Consider the following 17,062-nt stretch of genomic DNA (forward strand, 5'->3'; position numbering starts at 1 on the left):
AAGGCAATTTCATCATGTCCCTGGTACCCGAGTGGGGTCTCTAAATCTAACATGATTTGTTAAAGTTGACTCTATGCAAATGTATTGTAGCCATTGGTTCCTTGTTTTGTGTGTGTGTGTGTGTGTGTGTGTGTGTGTGTGTGTGTGTGTGTGTGTGTGTAAATACAGTTGCATGTTGAAATGATTTGCATTGACATGAATGACTCCGTGCAGTTACCATAAACAGATTTCACAGAGGGATCAAAAATCTCAACCTCTACATCAACCGCGGTGGATTCAACCACACAACTATGCAAACCACAATGTTTCAGATGTAAATTCTGCATACAGTGTAATGGTTTTAAATCTAAAGTAACCTCGCACTAACCATCTTCACAGTGTAACAATAGGAGCATATACATACTTCAAAACATATCTTCATAGTGGACTTCGAACAGCAAAGACATTTCTAATACTTCAAACATATCTTCAGTGGACATGGCAAAGAGAGTTATAGTACTCTTTTCACATTAGATTTAAAAATGCAAATACAAAATACTGTGGACTGTTATCACAAACAGTGCTCTCCCGAGGGCAAATAAAAAAAGAATAACACCATTTCCCGGAAATAGTCTAAATCAAACATGGCACAAAGTGAATAAGGCAAAATAAGAACTAGTGCTTTGTTATTACGTTTACTCCTAAACTTAAAGGGTAACTGTAGTTTTTTTCAACCTGGACCCTATTTTCCTGTTTTTGTGTGACCGATGGGAACAACAATCTTTGAAAACTGGTCCAGCATTGAGCTGCAATGTTATATAGGGCACCTGTGATTATTAACTGTGAACAGATTAGTATTCTAAGTGTCTGACAACATTATGGAAAGATCCCTACAGAGATAGACCTTTTAGTTAAAGAGTAAGATCCTAAACAGTACTTTTAGTCTGGTGGAGTTTGGTGATGGTGATTTCGTTTTTTTTTTCATGTTAAACAAAAATGATCTCACTCTTTAATTAAAGGTCTATCTCCGTAATATTGTATGACAATTAGAATATTAATCTGAGACTGTCAGCGGCAAAAACAGCACTTGGACATAAATTGAAGGTGCGCAATTGTCTTATAATTTAATTGAATCTTGTTTGGCAGCTGCCCACTGCAGAGATCTCGCTTTATACTGGACCAATGTCGAAGATTGTTGTTCCCATCAGTCACTTAGACACAAGAACATAAGAACATAGGGTCCAGGTTGAAAAACCCGAAGTTACCCTTTAAATTGTGCACTCTGTTTTCAACGTGGTTTTACAAATGATGGAAAAAATATATATATATATATCAACCCTGTGTAATTTTTTTCTTCCTGAGGAATAAACACAAAGAGAAACATGTTTTAGAAAACTCTTAAAATTGTTTTCAAATGGCTTCACAAGGGAAAAGCGGTCCATCTGGTATAGCAGGTCCAAAGATGCCTGTTGGTTTATTGCTGACAGCTCAGTCTTTACTAAAAGAGCCTGTTTTCTAGAGAGAAAACTTTTACTTTGTTTGCATAAGGTTATTTCCACGTAGTTCCATGCAAATCCTGTCCAGTTAATTCAAACAACCAAAACTAGTCCAAACGGTATACCAACGATGCCTTTAGGGACAACTACGCCATTTGGCTCATGGCGCAGTCTCTCTGTACCTTTCACTGGAAGAGCCCGTTTTTAATAGCTAGTGCTTTGTTGGTAAGTTTCCCTCCATCAAGTTCCATGAAAATCTTTTGGATTACCTCAAAGGTATAACGAATGCCAGCAGGGTAGCTGAAGTTCAGGTTCATACAGTAGCTACATTAGTCCAAACAGCATAACAACAGCTAATGCTACATTATCAAGATCTTGGAACACCTTGATGCCTTCAAGGACAATTCCGATGTCCTCTGGTTTAGCACTTGAAGCATGTTCTTTAAGAACATAAATCCCAACAGTGGTGTCTTCAATGGCCTTGGTGATGGGGTCTTTATCCATGCCCTATTAAAAAAAAAAAAAAGGCCAGTAAATAAGACCAATCGAGAAACAAATAAATCAATATTAAATCACAGAGAAAAAAAATGTTGACAGAAGTTGTAGTTGTAGCAGCGGTAGTTGAGTGTGGGAAGATATATAGTGCTGTAACTACGATTAATTTAACTAATTACATTTTTTTTATGTTTTCTTGTTCATTTAAATAATCTGACAAATTTCAAATAATCAATGACTTCTAAATAAAGACTATACGTTGAAAATAATCACATACTCACCACAACTAGCCAGTCTAAAGTCATGTCTCAAATTTTAGATATAAGTATTGATTGTATAATGCTATGAAACATACACATATTGCTGGACAAGGTTTTCTGGATCTTCACCCATGTAGATACAGACTATCTTGATGGCCCAGTTTTTAATAATCCGGTGGGATTTTCGGATCACGGATTGGATCAAATCTTGGAAATGGGTTTTTCAAAAGCAAAAGAGGGATTCTGAAATAAAATCACATCATGTAATCTGATTTTACATTTGATCTGGATCATATCTGCCCCCAAAACTTTGAACTCGGTTCGGGATCAATTTGATACAAAAAAAACCAGGATTATCCTGATCCCTCAGAAGGGTGCATTCAGTTGTGATTTTTGAACCAAAGAAAATCAGAGTTTTTTTTAAGTGAATCATCATAAAATAAAGGTTTACTCATGATATATACATTTCTTCATATTTGAAGCATATATGAAGCATGTCACATCTAATGAGATATGGACTATTGCATAGTATTGTTTTTGTTTTGTTATTTAACATTATAACAAAATAAGGAATGTAAAATGTTTCTGTTTATTACACTGTTTCTGTTTCTTAAAATGAAAACAAACAATGGCTATTTGTGGCCACCGGTATGTGGCCTGCCTGTTGTTCTTTGCTGAGCCAGAAGGCTACACTGTTGGTTCCATTTAAGACTCTGGTAAACAGGATTTGGTAATCCTGACATTTGGTATTTGGATCACAGTGATCCAATCCAATGTTCCTTTAAAAAACTGGCATAAAATTAAGATGGATCAGGAGATCCTGGATAGCAAAACATGGGATTTCCATATCCGGATCAATTTGATCCAGATAAAAAAATTTTAAAAAGTGGGCCGATGATACACTCCCGTCCAGAATCTATATCAGTAGTATTAAGGTGGCACTTTCGCGCGTGCATGTGTGACGTCATAACACGCACGCGCAAACCCACCCTGTAATCTGGTCATATGAGCGTGCGTGTGACGTCACGGGTGCCCGTTGGTACTCGCGATCGCCATCTAGTGGCCGAATATGGTAGTGCATCTCGTCGTCGAAGCTGCGTGCGCATCTAGCGGATGTGATGACACCGCGGTCGCCATCTAGTGGCCGAATATGGGTTACGTGGGGGTGAGGCATCATTTACATTTTTGTAAAAAAAAAAAGGTGTTAATACGTCTGTTAGACCAATGGTTAGCTGTTAAGAATGGGTTTGCTATTGGTTGATTTTAAAAACGCCCTACAGGGTGTGGTTTGTGGTGTTTAAAACCCCTTGTTTCAAAGCTGACTGCTCACTTTTTTTATCCACCATTTTTAGCTGTTCTGGTAGCTAGCTTGCTACCACGTTTTCCACATCAAAAAGCACTCTGGAGTTTTCACTTTTTAATTCTTTTTCGGGAAAAGCAAAGAGGAATCGTTTTTCAGCCATGGCTTTCCCCACATTTGGACAACAATCTGGATAATCTTTTGTTGAAGAAGGTGAGACATCTAGAACAGTAGCCACTACATTTGGTTTGAGCCTTTCCCCCCGAGAAGAGTTATGGGGATGCTGTGAGACTAATACTGGAACAACAGGCAGTTTGAGTGAGGCTCCCAGAAAGAAGCGATTCCGTTCGGAGATCTTTCCTACAAGCATGACCGAATCGTGTACATCTGATCTGGAATATGTTGGTGTCAACGGATACAGTTATTCAATTCGCTACAGTGCAGGATACGTGACATTAGCTGTTTACACTAGTGTTGCTGTAGAACTATCTAGCCAAGCCAAAACAGCCTGTACAATCTCTGTAAAAGACTGGGGCCTTTTCTGTGAGGTTGTCTGTCCGGACCTCGACAATCCGGGCTTACCTGAGCTGGTGTATGTGTCTCAATGGGATAGTCGCAATGGCTCCAGTATCTATCGTGTGGAAGCAGACCGTTTCACTAGACCTACAGAGGATTTTATTTTCCTTAGCGTGTGCAGTGAAAGGGAGAAGTTAGTTGCTGCCCGTGGTCATGAAGAATGGAAGTTAAAACCGTATCCTGTATCTAACGAGGAATACAACAAATGGTTTAAAAATGGGTTCTTTATACAATGGTGTGACTGGGAGATTTTGAAAAAACAGTTTGACACCATCGACTATGTCATCAGAAGAGACAAAATAAGGAGTTCTTATGAGAACATAAGAAAAAGATTGATATTTGGTGACGCTGACCAGCAGTCTCTACCCCTGCCACGGAGCCTCTATAGACCTAAAATCATCAGACACAAAGACTAGCAAAATGGTGGGTCTAATTTGAATGTGCTAATTATTTGCCCAAAATAGTTAAAATTTTTTTTTTTTTTTTTTTTACCGTGATTGTAGAGGATCTGGAGTGGTTTCATTCGACCCCCACAGGTACGCCTCCTAACACCCCTGATCTATTTGCACCCCTAACGGCATCCGGATCTCCTCAATCCCTTTCATCATCGTCATCATCGCCACCTCTAACGCCGGAACACTTCCTACCCTCCCCATCTACACCTCCTCTGCCACCATCTCTATTGATTGGGGCACTTCCCCCTCAGACATGTGCATATCAAACAACCCCCTCAACATATGCTGCATTACAACAGGGAGGTGTTGCTGATTGTTCGGACACAGAGGCGCCTGATCAGACGGATGGGGTGGTGTCATCTTTGTTTATAGATAGCATTAAAACAGCGTCTCTACATCTTCTTAACATTGTTCTTCACAAGTATTTGGAAGAGCTTTGTTCGGGCTGTCAGATCAACCATCCAAGCCAGAATCAGCATGCCTGTTTAGAGGGGCTACCAGAACACTTCTACACTGTCCACTTTGAACAGCTTATGAAAAGACTCCTTACTGATAAATTCATTGGTGTCGTACAACGTTTTCTGTCCATGAAACATCTCACGGCTGCTGAGGGTAGAATCAGGGGAGTATCCGAAACAGTTTTGTACGAGTTGAAAACGGCTGAAGATGTTACGACTAAGATCAGTGCTATGTATGACTCTATGATAGGGGACGACGTTGTCAAAATAGCCGAAATTAGAGAGATTGGGGACTATTGGCGCGATTTATATGCAAGAAAAAACTAACAGGGTGAAAATATGGGGAATTGTTTATGTGTAATGTATAACCATATCAGTGAGCGATATCACGTATCGCATTTATCTGGTATTTTAGATCAAGCCATTGCTAATAATGTGAACAACGTTGAAAAATACCAATGTAAGAGTGCTGATGTAGATCGTACAGCTGTGAGTAGGTTAGAAAAACTGATGGTGATTGTAAGAAGACAACATAATACCCCTCCTTGGGAGGATCTGCTGCAGATGTTATTATCAATGTTAATGACACGTGAGAGTATAGTGGAAACATTTTGTGATGTCATAGCCAACATTACACGCAATTTTAAGATGCTGAAAGTTTATCACCTACTTACTATGTATACAATGCTTGTAGATACAGTGAGTTTGTATGTGCAAGAAAAACAGTATACTGATGTCTTGCAGGATTTGCAAAAACTGAATATATTCATAATCAGTAAAAGCGATGTATCCGTATTAGCCAATATGCTATCTATGATAGAATGAGTTTCACTGTCTTCATAACTGTCCTATGTATGACTGTGTGAGAGTGTTTTGTAAAAAAATAAAAAGAATGACATAACTCTAATGTGTTCACTTGTGTTTTAAATGAATCATGGAGAAGGTTATGCACAAAATATACTATGATCCGTCCCACCCAGGAGGGTTGGGAGGAGTGCGCAGACTTTGTGATTCTGTCAAAGAATGCACTGGCTTGTCTCCAACTATCCCCACGGTTAAAAAGTTTCTGCTGAGGCAGGATGCGTATACACTGCACGCCCCTGCATTGAAACACTTCCCAAGAAACAGAGTGATTGTTAATGGTATCGATAAGCAATTTCAGGCTGATTTGGTCGATATGTCTGAATATTCAGCGGAAAACAATAATGTGCATTATTTATTGACATGTATTGATGTGTTTTCTAAATATGCCTGGGTAATATGTCTTAAAAACAAATCGGGTCCTATTGTGACAAGTGCCTTTAAGGAAATATTGGAACAAGGACGCATACCCCAGAAGCTCCAAACAGACGCTGGAAAAGAATTTTATAATAAGGTTTTTCAAAAATTGATGACACAGTATAAAATTCACCATTTTTCCACATCGAATGAAATAAAAGCAAGTGTTGTTGAACGTTTCAATAGGACTTTCAAAACCAGAATGTGGAGATATTTAACGGCTGTTAACTCACGCCGATATATTGAGGTAGTACAAGTTATGGTTGCTGCTTACAACTCTGCATACCATAGGTCAATAAAAATGGCTCCGTCCTTCGTATGTAAAGACAATGAGAAAACTGTCTTTAACACTCTGTACAAACTGAAACCACATGGAACAGTGCTGTTTGAATTTCAGATGGGGGACACCGTTAGGATATCAAAGCACAGAGGCATTTTTCGTAAAGGTTACCAACAGGCCTTTACAGATGAGTTTTTTACAATATCAAAACGTATAGGTAGAACTCCTCCTGTTTACATACTGAAAGACAATAGCGGGGAGCCGGTGACACCTACCTTTTACGAAGCAGAGTTACAGGCTGTAATTGTAGACAAAAACAAAGTGTTTAAAATTGAGAAAGTGCTGGCTCGAAAGGAAAAAAAAAGCTTGTACTTGTGAAATGGTTAGGATGGCATGAAATTCAATTCATGGATCTCTGAAAAAGACATAGTTGATGTAAGATAAAAGAGAGGGGTCAGTCTTGTAATATTAGTCATTGTGGTTTGTTAGTGAAAGGTGTTGGAGCTATGAATAAGAACGGATTTTTTGTTACGCTGCCTAGTAATTCCTCACAATTAGTTTATCCAAATAATAAGATTTGGCAATTCAGAACAAAACTGGCTAAACCGATCATATTACAAACACCGTATGAAGTTGGTCTTATTGAAATTCAATATCCCAGGATCTGGAATAGTTTCACCGAGAACGATGCCAAGATTGATTTCATCGACACGAAAACGAAAATGTTCAACAAGACAAGGCTAACAGTTGGTTCTTATAATACAATCGACAGCATTGTTAATGAATATAATATGAAATGTGCTGCTAACACAGCCCTAGCCCACATAACTATGAGCCACAACCCTATCACTAATAAGATTCTTTTCACGGGGGGAGACGGATGGAATATTGTGTTTAGGGGACGTCTGGCCGAAATTCTTGGGTTCATACCAGACTCTGTGTTCGAAATTCACATTGGCCCCCATTTAAAATGTTCAGCTCCACACCCGGCCGACATTCATGGGGGTCGTTATAATATATTTATTTATAGTGACATTGTGGACTACCAACTAGTCGGTGATAGTCATGTACCCCTGCTTCGGTGATAGTCATGTACCCCTGCTCCGTTGTATAAATATCTCTGATGAGAGCAAACGTATGCCCACTCTAAGTTACGACAGTCCTCACTACACATCGTTGTCACGCTCGACTATTACTGATATTCAGATAGAACTACGAGACGATCAGAACCAACACATCCCTTTCTCATACGGAAAAGTAATTGTCAAACTACATTTTAGACCTGTGAAACAGCATTAAAATGATGAGGAAAGCGTACACAGCCGATGATGGAAGATATATGCACTATTACATGAATCAAGCTGGTGGAGAGTTGCTGGGGTTCATAGGCTCCAGCACACAATATGGGCATGGCTTAGGGGGGATATTCAGAAATTTATTTCGAATGGCTGTTCCACTTTTAAAAAAGGGGTTTAATATAGCCAAACCCCATCTGAAAACAGCAGCAAGTGGTTTTATTGGCGATGTTGTGACTAATGTCAGGAACGCCGTGGCATCCAGACAACAGGGCAATGGGCTCATGGTGTACAGACGCAAAGCATTAAAAAGAAGCCCACCAGGATGTGGGCGTAGCCGGACTGTGAACAAAAAGCATAAAAACACCCCCAAAAAACGAAGGATCCTCAAAAAGAAGGCATCTGTCAGTAGGCGCAGAGCTCCGAACCGATGCTCTCTGGCCCTGACAAAAGACATATTTTAATTTTACAGAATCAATCATGGCGTTTATTCATAATCAGTCCGAAGAATGTGTGAAGACAGAATTGGACCTGTTTACCGTACACACAAACATCTATCGAAAAATCAACATTTGTAGAAGTCCCCCCAATGTCAGCTCTAACGGACGGCGGTCCTATTGAATTTTTCATTTCGGCTAGTGGAGAGGATTATCTAGACCTTAACGATTCATACTTGTATACACGTGTAAGGATTACAAACCCTGATGGCACTTTGTTAATTGCTAACGCAGCCGATGTAGGTTTTATAAATTATCCTGGATGCAGTCTTTTTTCACAAGTAGATATAATGTTGGGTGATAGACTGATCACACAGTCTTCAAATACGTATCCTTATCGATCCGTTATAGAATGTCTTCTGAATTATGGAAAGGACACATTGGCTACGCAATTTAGCACAGGGCTATTTTGTAAGGACACAGCGGGCAAAATGGATGAGACCTCCATCACAGGTGATAATTTGGGGTTGACACAAAGGGCTGAATACACATCCGAAAGCCGTATTGTTGAATTAATAGCACCAGTACACGCAGATTTGTTTTTTCAAGAAAAATTGTTGCTAAATGGTGTGGACATGTCTCTGAAATTCATACGTTCAAAAGATGACTTTGCACTAATGACCCCTGGAAATGTCCAATTTGCTGTGTAAATAATGTCTGCTAGTCTATTTGTCAAGAAAATAACAGTGGCACCGACTGTTAGACTAGCTCATAGTCGTGCCCTACAGCGTACTAATGCAAAATATGCTATTGACAGAGTAGCTCTAAAAACCTTCTCAATACCTACAGGCACACGTGTTTGCAACCAAGAAAACTTGTGCATAGGCCAAATTCCTAAATTTGTAGTCATAGCTTTTGTAGATAATGAAGCATACACAGGATCGTATGCCCGTAACCCCTTTAATTTTGGAAACTATAATACAGAATTTATTAGCCTTTATGCCGATGGACAGCCTCCCCCAGCCCGTCCTTTTCAGCCCCTTTTTCAAAGAGGGCAATATGTACGGGAATATTATCAACTGATTGAATCAACAGGACTCTATTTAAAAGACAGGTCACTAGCCATAACACAAGATGATTTTGGGGCTGGTTATACTCTATTTTCTTTTAATTTGGAACCTGACGGTGGGGGCTCAGGAAATGTTTCACTGATTAAGAACGGTAACGTTCGCTTGGAAGTTCGGTTCAGAAATCCCCTTCCTAGGACTGTGACCCTTATCTGCTATTTCGTTTTTGATTCTGTAATTTAAATATCTAACTGACGGCAAGTCCTATTGGATCACTACTAAAGATGAATACAATAGAACTCATGAGCGTCCTCAGAAAAAGAATGAATAGAGAAACAAATTTCTTAGGAGTAATGTCATGTGATCATCTCCCAAAAACCGTAGTTTGTAAATTACCTGCTATGCTCGTTGTAAATACACAGCCCAGTAATATGCCGGGTGAACACTGGCTAGGTATTTACATTACAGAGAACAAGCATGGTTTGTTCTTTGATAGCTTTGGACATCCACCTACCTTTTTTCCTCAGGAAATTGGCAATTTCCTCTTAAAAAACTGTGTGGAGATGTACCATTCAGCAATCCAAGTGCAAAATAATTATTCTACAACATGTGGCCAGCACTGCGTTTTCTTTTTATGTCATATTCAGAAAAAGATTCCTTATACAAAAGTATTGAGCATGTATGGTGCTAATCTTGTATGAAACGATACAATGGTCAGCCATTTTGTTAGCAGAATACACTCCGTTGTGTGTCACGATCAGAAATTTAAATGTGTACAATGTTCATGCGCCACCTATAGGTAAAAATTGTGTTAAAATTGTGTAATGATGTTTCTTTTCAAAAAATAAAGAATGTGGAATATACTGTTCTTATAATGCCTTAATTTTTTTATTCCTTTTTTATTTTTTAAAACAAATTATACAGAAAAAAAAATGCATTCAACAGATAAAATTAATGTAAAACACAATCATTTTATGTCACATGTTTACATACAACACAGCATTTTCACATAGTTGAATAAAGAAAACACACCTGAATAGAAATATAATAAAAATAGAAAATATTTGTAAAACACAATCATTTTATGTCACATGTTTACATACAACACTGACTTTTCACATAGTTGAATAAAGAAAACACCTCAAATAGAAAACACACCTCAAATTAAAATAGAATAATAATAATAATAAAAAAAGTAAAATATAAAGTAGTGTAATAATAGAAAATAATAAAAATAGTTTTTTAAACAAAACAAAGTAAAATATAAAGTAGTGTAATAATAGAAAATAATAAAAATAGTTTTTTAAACAAAACAAAGTAAAATATAAAGTAGTGTAATAATAGAAAATAATAAAAATAGGTTTTTAAACAAAAAAGTAAAATATAAAGTAGTGTAATAATAGAAAATAATAAAAATAGGTTTTTAAACAAAAAAAAGCACAATATAAAGTAGTGTAATAATAGAAAATAATAAAAATAGGTTTTTAAACAAAAAAAAAGTAAAATATAAAGTAGTGTAATAATAGAAAATAATAAAAGATTAAAAACTAGAGCAGCGATTCTTAGCAATGGGTGGTGTAATACTAAAGGTTCTAGGAGTACTAGTTGCTCGTAAAGCAGATGGTGTGCCCTGTGTAAATACAGGGGCCATTCTTATTGCTCTAGGAGTGCGAGGGGTTCGTGGAGCAATCATCGGCATTTGTGTATTAAATACAGGGGCCCTAGGAGTCTAGGAGCTCTAGGAGTGCTAGGAGCTCGTGAAGCAGTCGTGGGTGTTTGTGTATTGTTTCAGATGATGTAAACGTTTTAAAAGCCTCAATAGAACGGCGTACCCTCGTGTTTGGGATTACGGACAGTGGCACATTTAAGCTAGCTAACATTTTTAAAAATATGTTCCACCCTTTTGGTCTAGAGTGTTCTGGAACATTATTATGGGTTGTGACACTTTTCAGCAGATCATACAGATGACTTCCAGGCACATTCTTATTTTCAACAACTATTTCCCCTTGATTTGTCCAAGATAACTGGTCATTGTGTCGGGATAATGAAGCCAATATGTATTCTGCATTTCTTTTGTTTCTTATAGGCATATGTTTCAACACTTCTGTCTTTAACATATTTTCTTCTTCATCTTTTGAATCATCCTTTGAAGCAACTTCAGGTATTGATAATGTAATCACACTTTTCTCGCGTTCACCCTGTTTTATCATGACTAAGTACCTCTGTAGAATACTTGAATATCTTTTAGCTTTTTCATATACATCAATGTCAGGCTGTTTCAATATATCACTCATGGCTCGGTCCAATTCACTTTGTACAGACAGTCGCAGAGATACATTTGAGGAGTCCGATGTTTGAGGAGGATTTAATGCTGCTAATTGATTTTGTGGAACCAAAAACATTTTCTGCGTGTGTTCCATCTCAATTCCTGTTGATAAGACTTGCTATGAACGGGATAGCGGCCCCCAGTAGAGGCAGTAGAAACCCACCTGTTTGATTTATTGTCTTTTTTTTTTTAAATGTTTAACTTTTTTATCAGCTATTAGTCTAATAACTTTCTTCTTCTTCTTTAACAGCCTGTACTGATTATTAGACAGTGGTATGTGGCCTCTTAGGACGTTCAAAGCTATTTCACAAAGCGCATTGATAAAGTCTGGACTAGCGTTGCTCACAATGACACCTCTCGCTCTGGGTGATGCCTTATGTAGCATGTCTAACAATGTAAAATTCCTCTCCATTCGGCTTGACATTATTACACCTTTTTTCTAGGAACATATACAACCTGCTGTGGGGATATCAGAGCTGTTCTGAGTCTTAAAATATCGGGGGTTGTGGATTTATAATCTATCAAAAGATAGCCAAAGGTGTAACTAGTGGCGTCTTTAAAAGCCTCTAAAAAATATTTAGTATTTCCGGGGAACATTTGGCGTGCCAGTAAGCTTATCTGATGTTGATCTCTAGCATTTTTGAAAATAATCATATAGTTTGTGTTCAAACTGATTGTACGACTAGCTTTACCTTGAATAAACAGATTCTGCACTAAATATATACAACTTAGACGTCTATGATGGACATACTGTGTGAAAACTTTTTGAACTTCCAAATTATCACAGGCTTGATTCATTAAATCGTCTATAATGAGCAAATTATTCTTAGTAGTAGGCAAGAGTGTCTCGTCGCAGAACGATTCCGGGAGACCTTGTACAAAATTTATATTCACTGTTTTAAGCAATTGATCGTCTATTGGTTGCCAGCATGAATAGATGTATACTATGTTATCTATTTTTTGTGAAATAACAGAGGACATGTTTTCAATAATGTCTTTGACAAAATATGTTTTTCCACAATTAGAGGGGCCACTGATAACAAGGCTAAAAGGGTGTTGAAGCCTACCATCAAATCCTGAAACATCCCTAGTAGCCATGAGGGACGGTTGTATAGTCTTGGAGCACACGTCGTTTGTTGTAACCAACCTGTACTTTCCTGGTGAGTGTGTTGTTTTTGAGATGGAACTGTTTTTTGTCGCGCTTTATTGTGAATGCTGTTGTGGTCAGACGGTTAGGAGGCTGCTGCTTGGTCACAAAGGATTGAACAAGACCAATTAACGATTCATGTGTAACCACTTTGGCATTTGCTGCATTAAGGGTCACACCCTTGCATTTAACTTGTGTATTTCCTTGAGCGGTCCTATAAGCATAGCATTTAGGACCCCCGGAAACAAACTCCGTTATATAATCTTCGGTAGGAGCCCCACAGACTTGAGCGCTATTTAGTTCATCCGTTAAATCGCAGAGGTAAGGACCTAGAGGTGGGATCCACTCGCCGTCTCTGCTTGTGAACAAAATGCTGTCAGTGTCAACATATAAAATACGTTCCTGCAGTTTATCCAACAAATCATATATAGTTCCATGCGAGCATAGGCGGTGGTCATTACTCTGGATGCTTCCCCATCGGTGTATCTCCACTGGACAATCGCTACTTCTGGTGAGATGAATGAGAACTGGCGAACATCAAAAGTGTCGCTGAACATGAGCTGTGTGAAGCGGGATGGTTCCGTTATGAGCTCAGCAGTAGTCATATTACTGCGCATTGCGAACTTTCCCCAAAGACTATTCAGAAGTAATTTATTTGTATGCCTTACAGCTTTGTTAAAACATATCTTGGCCGGATCAAGACGAATGCCTTCATGTGCATAATAGTCATCTATGTACTTTTAGTTTTCGTCTTCCGTCTTGATATGTCCAGGGTATCCTGAAGCTTCCTGCTTACGTTTAAGAAATGTTTTAACATAGGCTTTAAAAAGCTGATCAGTTTTTTCTGGGAAATGCCAAACTTCAGCAATGGAAACAATCTTGTACCCTTTCTCTACGGCTTTCTGTAATTCAAACGTCACCCAAACGCCAGACAACAACCGTTCTTGATCGCTATGTGTGCAAGGTGTTGTTTGATTCATCTGAACAGCACACGCAGCACATAGGGGGAACATCAGTTTACCGTTACAGTGGTAGGGCAACACAGGGTGATACAGGCCTCTGGGCGGTGCTACTGTACATTTCACAATGCCAAAGTATGTGTTTGTCATCAAAATCCTTGTGTATTATTTGGGGATGTCCTATTGGATAATCTCTTTTGGACTGAACAGTTGGGTACAAACTTGTGAAATCATAGTATCTGATCTTTTCATCATTTTCTACCTTGTGGTACAGTTTCATTGCATTTGTGCGGCCTCCAAAGAGGGATTCTCGTGGATTGAGACGCCCTGGTTTTTCATATGTTAACATGAACTCCTTAACGTCAGGGTTAGTGTCCACAGCCTGTCGCCAATCACATTCCCACATCACCACAACTTTCAGCTGATCCTTATTTTTTAGAGCAGTCACTCTGTTATGGAACTCCGAGCGCAGCTCACCCTGTGTTTTTTTTTTTTTTTTGGTGAGAGGATTGATTTCACCTGAAGCATAGCACTTATCACAGCCGTGAAAGAAGCAGCCATTAAATTCATAACACGTGTGTGTGTCTTCACAGTAGCCATCTACAAAGAACTGACCGAATGACTTTTCACCTCTGTTCAGAGCATGTTGTATGTCAAGGCCCTCTCTGTCTGCAACATACTCAAGCCACTGTATTGAAACATCAGAACATGTCTTGTTTTGCCTAATGTAGGCACCTTTGTATGTCAGAGCAACAGAGTCTTTGGGGAGGAACAGCGTTTTAAATACACCCATACAGGAGGAGGCCAATGTAGCGTATGCAAACGGGTCTAGGCCTGTGCACTCGTGGAAGGCCTCTCTGTATATTTTGCATGCTTTAATCAAAACCGTTACATCGTTAACACAATAGCTGAGCAGCTCTTTTCGAAAGTCAAAAGGCGTGTCGCGGACTGTAACGTACCACTCCATGAACGTTTTCTTAGAGGTGTCGCTCATAGCATCATAACCATATAGAGCTGGTGCAGGATACGGCCCAATATAATTCTCATTCTCTCGCTTGTTAAATTCATGTGGGAAGAATCCTTTGAGAAGATCGGAGAACCCCATTGCTGCCGGAGTTTTAGACAGAGCCATAGGGATAAAACTGAACGAATCGATCCAACGCTGATTGAAAGTAGAATCGATCATCAGAAGCACCCTAGAACCGCGCATAGTAATAGTTGGACAAAGTTTCTGACTCACCAGATACTCTAAAACTATATAACTGTCAAAACCTGATGCATTGTGTGCTATAAAAGTATAGCCGTTGTATTTCTCCTGTCTGTAGTTCTTAATGAATGATGCGACGCAATGTGTTGTTTCGTAGCAGTTTTTTTGACCGTCCATATCCATAACGCATACAAAATTAGCTTCATGGCGCCCACATTGATAACGTTTGAAATCGTAAAGAGATACTTATCACTACTTTCTTTTGCGTTCGACGGGTTGTATATAGCAAGAGTGCGTAGTAGCACCTAAAGGCTCTCTACAATGTAGGCATTTAGGTTTTTGACAGCTGTGTGGATTTTTCGACACACGATATGTTGCGTAACAGGACTCGCAATATTTGTTTTTATTGCAGGGTATAAGGCCGTGTTTCCCATCGGGTTTTTATGGTTTTCAAAACACTGTTGCGATTTGCATGTCGTCTACAGTCTGTGCATTTAATGGTCTTGTCAGGTATACAAGCAGTGTAACACACATTACAAAGCCAACTACAACGGTGCCCCAGAGGGTTCTGGTAGGTCTTGTAACACCCTCGCAAACGTAAAGACGCCCAAAAAAAGCCGTTTTATTTACGATGAGATAATAATGCTCGTCATGCAAATACAACCACGCCTTTCGTGCGTTTTGAAGATTGCGGGTTTTTTACAGCCAGCTACATGATGGAATATCACAATTTTCATTTTCAAATGTTTCTGAAATCTGTCAACATCAGAGAACGAAACCTTATGGGTGTAGTCAAACCCCAAATCACTATGCAGCTGCTTGGCATAATTCATCTTCTCATCATCGACAATCTGCTGTTTACATAATGTGCCAGGCAGAGAGAAAAGCAGAGATTGTCGTTACCAGCGTTATTCTTGGGATTATACAAAGCATTACCTTTTTCTGACAATATTTGATCGTAACCAATGCTTCCTAGTTTTCGACGTCCCCCACCATTCCCTCCCGACATATTGCGCTATTGTCACAATTAATTCTAAAGAGTCTTGGTCAGTGAATTATCGTTACTCTGCATCGCTTGTGTGACTTGCTCCAGAAATGTGTCTGTGTTATAGCCGTCGCTTGAATTCAACATTGTTTGGATAGGGACATCTACGCGGGACCCCTTAACTCAACATTTAAAACGCTGTCCTGTGTTGCATTGCCCAAAGCCCTCTCTATTAAACCTGTTAGGGTGCTATACACCCTTTCAGGAACACTACCAATATCAGTCAAATCAATATTTCGCAGGTCAACATCTTGACGAAATTCAGCAGCATTAAAAAGAGGTATCTGTCTGGATGCTATTTCAGATGTTACCTTAGAAACTCGCTCCGCACCACACTGCACACTACCCTGAGGATTTTCTGAGGGTGATGGAGGGGGCCTATAAGCGCTTGTGGACGGTTGGGTACCGGTCTGTTCATCTGTACAGGATCGTTTTGACGGCTGAACACTCGGAAAACATGCAGGACTGTTATTACTCTGATCTATGACTGTGGGGTCTGTATTTGATGATTGAGTTGCGTCTGTATTGGACTGTGTATTGTTGGAATATACGCGTGAAGGACCATTATGTGACAACTGTTCAGGAGCAGGACTATCTGATGCGTGTGTTTTCTCACTGTTGCTTTCACTAGCTCTAGCTCTAGGCATAGATCGGGCCCAGGCTTGAATATTTTTGCATGTATCGCGCGACAATCGTGCAAAATCCTGAGGATTGCTTACTGCTCTGTGTAATCGTCCTCGCACGGCCATTCTAGTTCCTCATCACTACTAGCATCACACCCCCTAGGGTCCGATTTTTTTTTTTTTGGGTGGGGATGACATTTCTTTTTTATTTTTATTTCTTTTTTTTATTTCTTTTTTTATATATTTTGCACAAACTATAGCCTGTTTTACTGGGGTCAGATTCATTGTGTTTTTAAGGCATGCTATCATAGGTACAAGCATTGAATTGAGAGAGCTGACATGAGAGGCAAAAGTTGCGCCAAAGCCTGTGACCATATCA

This window comes from Perca flavescens, chromosome 14, assembly GCF_004354835.1.
Source record: "Perca flavescens isolate YP-PL-M2 chromosome 14, PFLA_1.0, whole genome shotgun sequence".
Classification (NCBI taxonomy): Eukaryota; Metazoa; Chordata; class Actinopteri; order Perciformes; family Percidae; genus Perca; species Perca flavescens.